Source organism: Argopecten irradians, chromosome 5 (assembly GCF_041381155.1).
Source record: "Argopecten irradians isolate NY chromosome 5, Ai_NY, whole genome shotgun sequence".
Taxonomy (NCBI): Eukaryota; Metazoa; Mollusca; class Bivalvia; order Pectinida; family Pectinidae; genus Argopecten; species Argopecten irradians.
This window is the reverse complement of record NC_091138.1, coordinates 25,497,817-25,510,695: the sequence shown is the minus strand read 5'-3', so window position 1 is coordinate 25,510,695 and position 12,879 is coordinate 25,497,817. Positions and strand designations below refer to the sequence as shown.

Sequence of the window (12,879 nt, the reverse complement as noted above, 5' to 3'; positions counted from 1 at the left end):
AAGGGTCAATCTCGATACCCTCCTTGGGAAGGGTATGTCCAGTTACCTGGTGTACAGGTAGGAGAGATGAACAGGTGATGAGAGATGTCACTGTACCGGGGTGATAAGACGGATCCGTGACAGGTATAATCCCTGTTTACCTGTCCGCAGTCCTCGGTTACCTGTCCGCAGTGTCACAATGTTCTCTCTAAACTTTTAAGCTTTATCACACGGCTTTATCTCCTCGGTTTTAATTCCTTTCACATGTTATATCTTCATGAAGTGCCAGAAACACGATTTTAACAAAAAGGATACTTTTTCAGTAAAAACCGGGAAATTCTGTTTAGATTTTCTGTATCAGTTTTCAGATGATGATATCGCTTGGGAATTTGCTTATCTGATAAGTTCTGTGAGGTTTTCATACATTTTTTACTTCAGAACTTTCCCAACGATATTGTTTTTAGCGGTGTTTATGTGATGGGAAGCTTTGTAGACTTGGCTCATGTCATACATGTTATTCTTTATGGTGGATCTTTAGGGTTTACACACCGTTAACGGTCCGGAAGTCCTCGAGTTTTGATGAGTATGGGAACTTTCAAGATGTTCACAACTCTGCACTACAGTCAATGGTACTTTATAACAGAACACACAGGAACTGCATCAGATTAAATAACACTCGGTGTTTGTCATCTTAAAACAATACTGTTTATATAATTACAACATTCCACAAGTCTGTGTGGTGGTGTAAGGGAAAGCAAGCATTATATGTTTGGCAGGGATAACATTTAGATTTGGTGTGGGCCAATCTGGTATTTAAATACTGTTTATATGTTGGTAAAACTCTAAGATTTCACTCAAGTTTTCACAGATAGGGGTCCCGTTTTGTAATTTGGAAGTGAGTGTGTCTGGCCATTTTGGATCTAGAGAGGTAAAGCGGTGGTGCTTAGCGATGGTCCGACTCCCCGAACAGTATGGTGGTCTGTAATAGCGGGTTGTAGCAGGGCCCCTGCTGACTTTGTAAGTAAAACAAATAAGCTACCTCTGGTCGGACCATCAACAAAATTATCAAACTACAAACAATGTAGTAATGGCACTTGCTGTGACTTTCTCAGTAGCCACAAGCTTACCTAATCCTTGTATCTGGGAACGGTGAGGGGTCCAGTCTGCTTTCAGGCCAAATGGATTCTACATCAGCCCTAGATATCTGTGCTCTAAGTGTTTGGGGTTATCGACTATTTGCTTGCTTATTCTTAAATCCATTTGTAGATCATGGAGGAAATGTAAGCAAACTGCCTGTAATTATCTAATGACAGAGTGGTTCAACACGCTCAAATCGTGAAGGCATCCGGCAGGGCATCGTCCTGGAAACCAGGCAAAACAGTGATCAGGACACTACCATCTCTACAACACCCGTGTCCTGACTTACAGTTCATGTAAATGTTTGTGAGACAGGGCCTAACATTCCGTCATATGGCAGTGAACATCGGCATTATTCACCCTCCTATAACATGTTCCAAGTTCTGTACTGAAGAGCTCACATATGGCTTTGGAGTATTGGTACATGACAATATGTAGTATCTTCAACTAAATCTCAGTTATAAATGGATGCAGGAAAGAGAAAAGGGGTGAAAATCAAGATAAATTGATAAAGAATTGACCTTTAGGAGGTTCCCATGAAAGAAAAATTATGTATATATTTACATCATGGTGTTTGTCAAAGGGTTATAAAGTTCAGCGGGTGCATTTGTTATGTAGATTAGGCATGAATAGGTCCAGGAGATAACCTAGGAAATGTGAAGGGGCTTTGAAGTGATACAATAAGATGAGCTCTCTCAGATAGCCTGTTTGTTTGATGAAATATGTTTAGGTTCGATGTTTTGGAAAATGTTTTCATCAGAAGGCAGTGTTTTAGAAAATGTTTTCATCAGATGGGTAAATGGTAAGTTAATTTTGTACAGTTGATTTCATTATCAAACCTTCAACATCTGGAAGTAATCAATTTAAGTCACTAGTACAAATAGGTACTCCTGCAACAGCATTGCTGACCTACATATTGAATATGTACAAATAATTATTCCAGATTTTCAAATTCCAAAAAGCAGCCCCGTAATGATTGATGTTTAGAGGCCTTGGAGAACTCTTCAGAACTCTTCAGACAGCTTTTTGTTGATTAACTGGCAATACACTTATGGATTTCTTTAGAATGGGCCTGTTTACACGGGGAAATCATGTTATGATAGAATAAATGTTTGGATTGTAAGAGAGCAGGGATATTGGCCTATTTTGACCGTGTGCAATTTGTTTGCCATCCTCTAGCTCTGGTTTTCATGGCCAGGCAAACACATTGTTGTTCTGTATATTGGAGGACAGGTTTCCAGCCTGTCCAATGAAATTCAATGTTTGAACTTACGATAATGTCAATTTCATCTAAAGTGCAGTATGGGATTGTAATTAAAGATATCGGAATGAAGTTGTCAGTCAACAATACTGTTAGTTTCCAGCCATTCGTGGATTATAGATAGTCGATTTGGATTATGTCGCTACTCCAGGCATCCCAAGTAAATTTAGAGATTCCTGGAGGGTATTTAGGAGAGAGGCACCTACACGTGTCCTGGTCTTCACAAACAGGCCTTTGGCCTGGCCACTTGGTGGCCAATATCGTATATACATCCAGTATTACTCTGTAAATAGTTTATACCAAGTTGTTGGCCGATTTAGATTCATGCAGTTGTGCGTGCCTGCCTACCTGTGCTGTGCAGGTGTTCAGTCATGAATGTGATATGATAAACATTTGATCTCTACCTGCCTGCTTAGTATAGAACCTCAATAGAGGAGTTTGCCAACACAAGTGGAGGCATTGTCGACTTGTGTAAGGCCCTCAGGCTACATTAACCACCAACTTCATTTGGGAGTCAGCAGACATAACACTTACTCACTTCACTCTGTCATTTCCCATGGTGCATTGCACTCATTTGAAGATCGGGTGTGAGCAGCCGAAAAACAAGTATTGAAAGTTTTATGAAATAAACACCGCAATTTGATTAAAAGTATCCATAAACGTCCTGTTTGTTTGATCATGAAGTTTACTTTTCACCCTGCAATACATAAAATTTGAAAGTTGACGGAGAAATGGCTGATCAAATTCTGATGAAGGCTTCAGTTTCGTTGAATTATTTATGTTCCATGAAAAACAGCAGTGGAAATTAATTTCTTGTTAAACATGAAAGAAGATTTATGGAGACATTAACCTAAGATAACATCATAATTTTTTAGGTAAAAAATCAGCAAAACATCTTTATATATATTCAGCTATAATGCTCATAAATCCCTGTTAGTCACCTATTACATATCAATTTAGTGGAGATGATAAGGGGAGATAATTAGCACAAAATCTTATTCATTGAAGACTTGTAGATATATTATTTACACACATTGTCTTAACATTTATGCTGTATATAGCTGTGGCCCTTTTTCAAAACCTTTAGCCAAATTGTGTTGGAAAATTCTGTGACTTCAACAACTTTTGCACTAGTTTTGGTCAATCATTAGATACAAAACTACTTTTATCTGTATTATTTTAAGATTATTTTTCTTTTCATGGCAATACAGATAAACAAAAAGGGGTTTAATCCTTTAACAACATTTAATGTAGAAGGTTTTTAAACCTGGGGCAGAATCGACAAGATTAGTACTATATGACATTTGGTACTGGTTCAATATTTACTGTTGTAGGCCTTCAGAGATGTTTTCAGATATCTCTCTATTACAATATATCTAATGGTGACCAGTCATGCATGTCTGGGAAGGTGCTAATTATTTCATTGTCTGTTTGAATCACGATAGAGAACAGTAACAAGGGTTCTGTTCATTGATTCTCTGTTTCCTTGGTCCGCAGTTACTTCAGACATAGAAAAGAGAGAAGTTGTATCGGGCAACGTCAATGAAATTTGAACTAAATGGGAGATTTTTTATAAGCAAAAAAACCTTTCAGGCCTTATGCTTAAATTATCTTGAAAAATGTCATATCGTTCCTCCCCCTGAAGTGGCGACTAATTCAACCACGACTTGCATTTCAGTGTTTTGTGTGACAGTGTGAATACTCGATACCCATGTTTTTGTTCTACCCGTCTTAGCGATCTATATCAATAAAAAGCTTGATCTGAAGTAGGTCAGTGTTGGTGATCGGGCCCTGTGAGAAGGTGTAGGTCGACATATCTTCCTTGACAGGCGATAGTCATCAGTTCCTATACAAACTATTCTCCTATTGTCTCATATGGCTGAAGATTACACCAGAACCGTCTTACCATATCACTTGTGTCACAGTTAAAATCTCGAAAAAATATGATTTTTTCACCAGTACAGATATTTCTTATTCAAATGATGTTTTAATTTGATGCCTGATGACAAGTTTTTTTGTTGAAATGTCCTGACCATGGCATTTGTCTCTGGCTGTCAGTCAATCTTTAAGCCTATTATATGTGTTCCTGTAATTTCTGTAGGGTGCAGACAATAGGGCCTGTTGTGGATGCCTCAGGACCATCTCTGTAAACAGGGCTTATAATTCCTCACAAACTGTTATAGCATACTTTTTGTGTGCAACGTATTTGTCAATTTCTGAAAAGAAAATTGTAACTGCATCAGGTAATGGTGTATTTTATGAGTTTGCTCACTGCTATGGCTTCCTTGTACAGAATATGAGGACATTACATCTAAACCCTGTCTTATTGATAGCATCTGCTAGGGCACTGACAAAATACCTAATATTTGACAGCTGTGACCTTATTAGAAAGTTCAAGGGCGTTGGTTCCAATGTGTAATAAATTTGGTCTGAGTGACATGTAACAGCATGGAATGGAATGACAAATTTGTATAAAAATGTGCTTAATGAGTGTGTCTTTAGATGTCTTCATAAAAAATGGATGAAACATTTGATATTATTACTGATGGTAATTACTTTCTATTTGACGAGGCTTGATTTTCCACCCTATGGAACTCGAGAGTAACAATAGCTCGAGTGTTTGTTTTGTGGTTAACGTCGCAGGTGCATCATAATTATGACCGAGCCAATCACTAAACACTTGTGCGTTAGGTCTCAATGTGCTCCGACATAGCACTCAAAACTGCTTATCTTTACATAGTTATTTCTATGCCAGAGGTTTTTTTCACAGTTAGATAAATCTCTTTAAAACTACTAACCATATCTAGACGGAATAAATAGAACTGTTCTTTTGATGACTAGAATGGGTTAAGCCATTGTTCCAGAGTATGTGTTAAGTTCTAATAGTCACGGAAGCCCCTTTTTAAAATTCTCCGCGTTATATTATCACTTGGGAAATCATTCAGCCCACTGACATATTGAAAAGAGTTGATTGTTCAGGTGGCCCAGGTACTGTTTCAGATCTTATTGCAGTAAAATTTCCACCTTCTTACGTCGGAAAATACTGGCGTATAGAAAAAAATGTTGTTTATATTGTATTATACATTGAGGATTAATAATAAACAGAACAAAATAGCAATAAAAGTAAGGTTTGATAATAGGGCCAGTTTTACTTCTGTTATAGTCAGATAGCTAATAGACAAAGTAGTCTTCATCAGCTTAACAAAGTTGATGAAATATGTATCGAGAAATGAAAATTTCAGACTTCAGATTTTTAGCTGCCTAGGTGAGGAATAAAAAGGACAAAGATTTGTTTTTTGATTTAATAAAAAAACAGCATTGTTTTTTAAACAAGTTCATGAATTGAAGGCAGGCAAAAAACTGGCAAAGGTCCCGGACCTAGGCAAGGTGTCCTTAATAATTATACAGCCATCTATTGTGTTTGTCTAACGAATCTCCAGACAATATTTCGGGTCACAATTTTTGCATTATTGAGACCCCATTCGTCATAACTCAAACTCGGTAATAAAGGTCCGAACTCTTTTGTTTGGCTTGTCATCATGAGGATGTGAGCAGTGGGTCGGTGGGTTGATCAGGCCCAATTTTATGACGATATCTTCGGATGTTCTGGGTGCTAGAATGAATGTTGTAAGCTGTACTCACAGGGATAGCTAGTGTTTGCAGTAGTACATTGACATGTCAAGTTGACATTAATGATAAAGCAAGAACAATTTTCAGATATGAATTTTGATACCCCATAATTCTGTCTAATGTTGCCATGACAACCTCATCTGGCATCCAAAAGTGCATATCTGGCAGCTTCTTTTTGTCATGGAACACTTGCACAGATGAAAGACATGTAGGTGAAAAACTGACATTTTTGTTTGTAGTAAGAGGTTTAATGGCATTTTTCTATGGACTACAGTACAGAAGATACTCCCTCCTCTTATACTATGATTGAACACAATTTAAGATAATTAATTTGAAACTCATGCCTGCCTTTGTTTGCTAGTACATGAGTAAGTGGGGGACCTTCGGGCGTCACCCCAAGTAATGATGTCGAGATCCAAGGTGCGATGAAAATTCATTGCATCTAAAAATTGCTGTATATATATGTGGAATTGATGAGTTAAATCATTCCATCACATCGTCTGTGATTTCCTATGAGAACAGTTAGCAATCTCTCACTTTACTCCAGCGAGATTACGAGGCGAAAGGAAACGTTGTCACACTACTGAGTGTTTGTGTGAGGAAATGAGCTGGCCGTGGAGCCTGGTGTTGTCGTGGCTGCCGATGTATAGCCACGTATCACAGACACCTCTAATACCGATAATGGTTATTGAATCAAAGAATCAATCCCACTTTTACAGGATTATATTAACACAGCGACTTTTTGAGCCTCTCGTTATGTTTTTGTCGTTAATCAAGCATTGGTACATGTTTCCTGTGATACACTGCAGTCAGCAGTATCACAGAGAAATCTCCAGCGATGGCTGCTGACAAAGCACCTAGCATTCTGGCTAAATACACAATAAAAACCTTACAGAATGAGCAGGCCATATACAGAATAACACATAGAGTTAGAAAAATAGTTCTACTAGATATTGACATGTGAAAGCTCTGATACATATACAATGACTCCAAGCTAAAGTACAAATTTCAAATCGGAGTTAAATTTTTCGTACATATCTGTCTTTTTACATACATTGCATGAAACATTTAAGACTGGATTACTGGTGAAAGCTTTCTATCCAAATTCAGAATAAGCGAGGTTCCTGTCCATAATATGCCAACATAAATGAAATAAACTAGTATCAATGAACATCAAAGACATTTGACTAATCAATTTATTCCGGTGAAAAAGGCCAAGCTAGGAGAGTAATGTTCATTTGGTGTTTTTTATTTGACAAACCGTGTTAGAAATCCAGAAGCTACATTGATTGGCTTATACAAACCCAGCATGCGACCCGAGGACGATGAAAAGTGCAATATTTCTGTGTTTATGTCCTGTTTCCTTGCCTGGTTTTCACATAGCCATGTCATAAATCATGGTCCTCCATATCGAGCTTCCACTCCTGCATCCCCTCATAATGTGTAAAAGAGCAACGCCATCTAGGAGAGAAAAAAAATCATAAAACTTTCATTAACTTAACATGTGTGATTTCTTCATCATTCCCTTTGATGGGCATTGATCGTTTCCTTTATAAACGTGATTGGGATGAAGGCATCGTATTGCCCCAATAAAAGCCACCCTGGTCAAAACAGTTGAAGGAAGTCATTGTCAATGAAACTGCATCGCCATAGCAACCAGAATACCTTCCAATTACCCAATACCAGTTTGATGTCCTACCAATTAAGGATAGGGAAAATTCATTTAAGTTTTCTCGTGAAACCTCTCGACAGTCTGGCATTTTGCCGATTCGTAGAGGAAAAGGATAGGATATTAAACTTACTCATATTGGCGGTTGATGTTAGAAGCTTAATCATGTGTCAGTGATTCTTCCATTTAAGTTTTACACACTTTGTAGTGATGTCTTCAGTAGCACCAGTCTCCGTGTGTAATACTTGTCTTCCGTTGGACGTTGGTGTTATGGGGAAACTTAATTGCTGTTTGAAATCTATGTTTTTGAACGGTTGCCTGGTGCCAGTCAATGAGTGTTACCACAGGAGACAAAGCTTAAGAAGTTAATTGCAAAATTCATATCCTGTAGTCATCAGTAGATTTCCTTCAATGTCACGACGGATTTGTGTTTATGGCCAAGAGAGAGATAGAGAGTGCACATTCAGATATTCTACAGAAGTTTAGCTGAGAGTATTAAAGTTGCGTGATGGTTTCGTCAACACTTAAGCCCTGTATACATCTATAGGCATTTGATGACTCAAATCTCTGGCTTTTGTCTGTTCAGAAAATTACACTGCATCTTCCTTGACTGAAGGTTAGAACTAGAGTCAATATATTGATGTAAGCGGTCTCCATTATTGTGGTAGTTTTGGTTTGAGGATGAATTTGGACTTGAATTTGGACTTTTGTTTGAAAGCTTTTGATTAACAAACATGTGCACATTGTTTATTTGAGTCTGTGTTCAGACGGCTGATTTGGAGCTTTTCTTTGAAAGCATTAGATTAATGTGTATGTAGAAAATTGATGAAATAATGGTTGGAACTACAGAAAAAGACAGAACACATTTAGCTTGCAGGCTTGGTTCTCAGAACCAAAATATTTATGTCCTATATATCATGAGGTATGGCTGTGGCACCTATGAATTTAGGCCTACAGTGAATCAGTTGGACATAAACATCACTGTGTTTATGTTAACTGAGGGTGGAGAGAATTATGGAAATGGCATGAAATAAGATGGCATGGAGAGTTACTACAGACCCAACACTCCATCTGGTCCGAGGCCTTCCTACCGCTCCAATTTCACTGAAATGGGGTGACCCATAAAGATCTCAAAATAAAACCGAATCTCATTTGTCAAGGACTGGTCAGAAAGGGCTATAACAGTGGTAAGTGGTCAGACCTGTCTCTATAAGTCTGTCCACTAAGTATTTCTTGGCCCTGGTATCCGCTGGGAAGGGAATGATAAACATGGAGAACCCGCTCATAAAGCACTCATGTCTTGTCCAGACCCCACAAACACATCAGTGGAGTCAATAAAAGTACATATTTTGTACTGTTCCACTAAGAGATATGGCCGATTCATTATTTTCCTTGTCCCATGACTCGCCAAACTAATCATTGGAATCACTTTCTGCTGACAATTGTTCTTCCTCTGGTTCAAATTACTTTGGATGCTGATAGCATACCTTTATTTGGGAATTTTCTCAACTCAAGTTCATAACTTGAGAGACTTATAATACAAGCCCGGGCATAGATTACTTCATTAATTACATCACAATGGAAATATTTTAACTTAGAATTATTCATGAAAACTGCAGCTCCAAATGATATTAGTTTTATTAACTATGGTTTATTCAGAATACTAAGTTTAAAAGATGTCTGTATGTTTTGTTGTTCGTGTTAGTTTTACTAACTGCAGTGGTTTGTTTGGAACACCATGAAGACAAGATGTATGTCGTGTCCTTTACGATTTGTTACCACATTTATTGTCACACTTTGTATTCTGGATGTGGTGGTGACCTCCCCTAGTTCTCTGTGATGTCATAACGACAAGGTCAGCTGGTGTGCAGGTGTAATAAACATACCTGTCACCTGTATTAGTTTATAGCGCTCTCTCATCACACCTTTCCTTTGTCTATATATATCATTCTAGTTTTTACATACAATTGTGTTAGATCTTTGCTACTTTTAGGAACAGCTTGATTGAAAAATTACTTCTATAAATAAACTATTGGTATAACAAAATAAATATATATAGATCAAATTGCATAAAATTATCAAAATTCATTTTCTGTTTGGACTTCAGTTTTTCTTCCACCCCTTAGCACTGGTGCAATGGACAGCCCAGACTTTGAAATGTAGTTTACTTGTTTTAAAGTAAGTTATTTTGTGTTTTGTATGCTACAGTCACCATTGTAGAAGGCGTGTATCACAATGAATGGATCTCACCTAGTGTTCCTAGACACCTTGTACTTATAGAACCATCTGGTACAAATAGTACAGCTCTGTGTCAACAAACACAAATTAAACAATAAATCTCACAAGAAAAAATATATTTAAATGCTCTGGACATTGGGATATTAGGAACCATAACAATTCAAAAGAGATTGTCCCTTTGTGGAAAATAGCAACGTTGGAGAGGTTAGGACAGATTGAATGTCAAAATGCACCATACAATATAATGACTTGTATTAGACATTTGTCTATTAGTCGGTGCAGACTTAAAACTATTACTTCTGTTACATTTGATGTAAATAGTACTAACATTTAACTAAATACATGATAATTTAAATGTCCTCTTTGGTATCATGTACTAGTTTACAATTCCACTCTTTGTCTATTTTTTTTGGTCAAAAAATTAGATTGGTTCATTTAAAATAGTCAAGTCATGCAATCTAAAATTTAATATAATTCCTGCTAACAAGTAACATTTTTGTATCTAATTGCACTGTCCTAGGTACTGTTCTGAGAATATTTTACAAATTTCATTTTAATGAAAATTTTATTAAAAAGTCTCTGTAGATGTGATGTGTCAGTATGATATTAAAATGACTTGCAAAATCACAGCTATCAACAGATTGTCTTATTTCCAAATATTTGGGACGTGTTTTTATTTGATTTTTTTGCGATCCTGAAATCTAATTCCTGTTTAGTTCAGTGCAAAGTAATGGATTTGATTGTGTTAAGTCGGCACTGACACCTAATAACTACTTTGGTGGTCTGTTTTTAAAATTTAAATAAAATCAAGAATAATGTAACATTAATCATGATATTGACATGACTTGCAGAATAATATGGAAACAGTCTCCTGTAACCTATCGGAGTATGACACTGAAACAGTTAGCCTTCTGTGGTATCGTCGGAGAATGACACCGAAAAATGTTAGCATCCTATCGTATTGGAGAAGCTTGCTATGGTATTGGAGTATATATGGCAGATGATAAATGTATTCGTGTTAATTCTTATATGACTAATTGAGAAAATTACAAATAAATGATATAAAAATTGTTTTGTTTCAAACAAATTCGCACATCAAATAAATTACATTTTCTTGATATAATTTGATATTCGATTTGCTTCAAAATTGGAGGATATTTACTGGCTGTTGCATGCTGATTCATCATATGGACTTGTTCATCATAATTTTACATCCTGTGTCTATATTATCTTATAAACATATTAAAAGCATATAATTGACACTAATTAATTTGGTATATAAATATATATATAAATACAGTAGAGTAGGGTCTGTGTATATAAGTGCCAGTACCAGATATACCTATGTATATGTCTCTGCTGCAGCCAGTTATAAATGGGCCATGAAGATTAGGCCCAGAACTATCTACTGATCAGTCCCTTGGGTGTAGGTATATATCTGCTCCACTAAATTCCTCACAAAACCTCTGACAGGGCAAAGAATGGTACAATCACTGTATGTAATGATTGTACAGGTATAATTTAGCCCACAGAGAATTTCTCTGGCACAAAACAATTAATGTTTATGTGAAAATCCATTGTTCAATTTGTGGTGAGTGTATGACTAAGAGTGTCTCGCACTCTTCATGATGTAATTAACAGTCGGCCATTGTCTCGTCATGCTGAAGGTTTAATCAAGGGGAGGTAATTCATTACTTACCAGGTACCTTTCGAGTTGATTGATTCTTTAATTGCGTTTGATGCCCGATTCTATTTTGGTTGATGATTGTATGATTTATGCAGAGTGGGAAAGATAAATTGCCCTGTAAGTTTAAATTGATGGTGACATTTCCTTTAATACTTCTCCAATTGGGTCATTCGGTGACACATGAATATTTAGGTAGTTAATTAACCGTTTTTTCTGGTGTTCGTTTTGGAATGTTTTCACCTCATTACTAATCATACTAGCCCTGGCCTTGGATTTAAAGTGGTGTTTATGTTTGGGGCAGTTTCCATCAGTTTAGCTAGATCCTTGGATAATTTTATCTCAAACTTTCAATAAAATGGTGATAGTGTTTGTACACATCTGTAAATATAGGGGTAATGATTAACACAGTCATTAATATATCAACAAGTATATATGGTTGTGTGAGGGGATACAGATCCCCCTGCCCCCCCTGTGATGTGGGATGACCTTTAACACATATTTGTACAAGGTCTACTCAACATGTAGGTAGTTTTCGGCCTGATTAAGTTTCCTGTGGCCATTAATCATTCTATACCTTCTCACAAAATCTTGTGTTCTCTCCCTCCCTAATGGCCACTTCCTGTTGGCATCCAAATATTATAATTCAACACCACAAGTTTTCTTGTAGTATTTATGGGCTATACATTGTGTGTTCCTTTTACATACACAGAGAGATGTAAAGCCTATCATATACTGGTATAACACAAAGAGTGTTGGAGGTGGGGAGGGGGCTCATTCAATCTAAATGCTAACATATGTTATGGTAGATTGAATTTTAATGTCTTTTAGAGTAGTGTATCTATAGTACATTCAATAAAACTTCAAAACAACAAGACATTTAAGTAAACAAATACTATTTCTATATTCTTTTAAAATTGGATAATATTATTGGTGACCAAGACATGGGATTTGCAGGGCATAATGGTTACCCAGATTGGTGTTCAGATTTACTTTGGCTCTGTTAAAGATTCAAGTTCTGTTGTACTTTTATGATGACCTAGCTAACAGAAAAAGGCCAAGACTTGTGAAAAAATGTGAGACTTGTGAAAAAATGTGAGGCTCTTAAACAATTCACCATGTAGAAATATCGGAATTCCTAAGCCATGGTGATGAGGTAATGTAACTAATGAACAAAACGCATATGTGGACTCCGACTTTAATCAAAGATGTTTCCAGTAGCCAGGCTTTCTGTAAGGAATATGTATATTATCGCAACATCACAAGTCTGTATCACCAGGT

General features: G+C 36.7%; 1 protein-coding gene across 1 annotated transcript in view; it reads left to right on the top strand.

Moving 5' to 3' along the window:
- The window catches only part of LOC138323341 (netrin receptor UNC5C-like), an 86,517-nt gene that overhangs the window by 27,409 nt on the left and 46,229 nt on the right, over window positions 1-12,879 (top strand). The gene's annotated exons all lie outside the window — the stretch shown is intronic.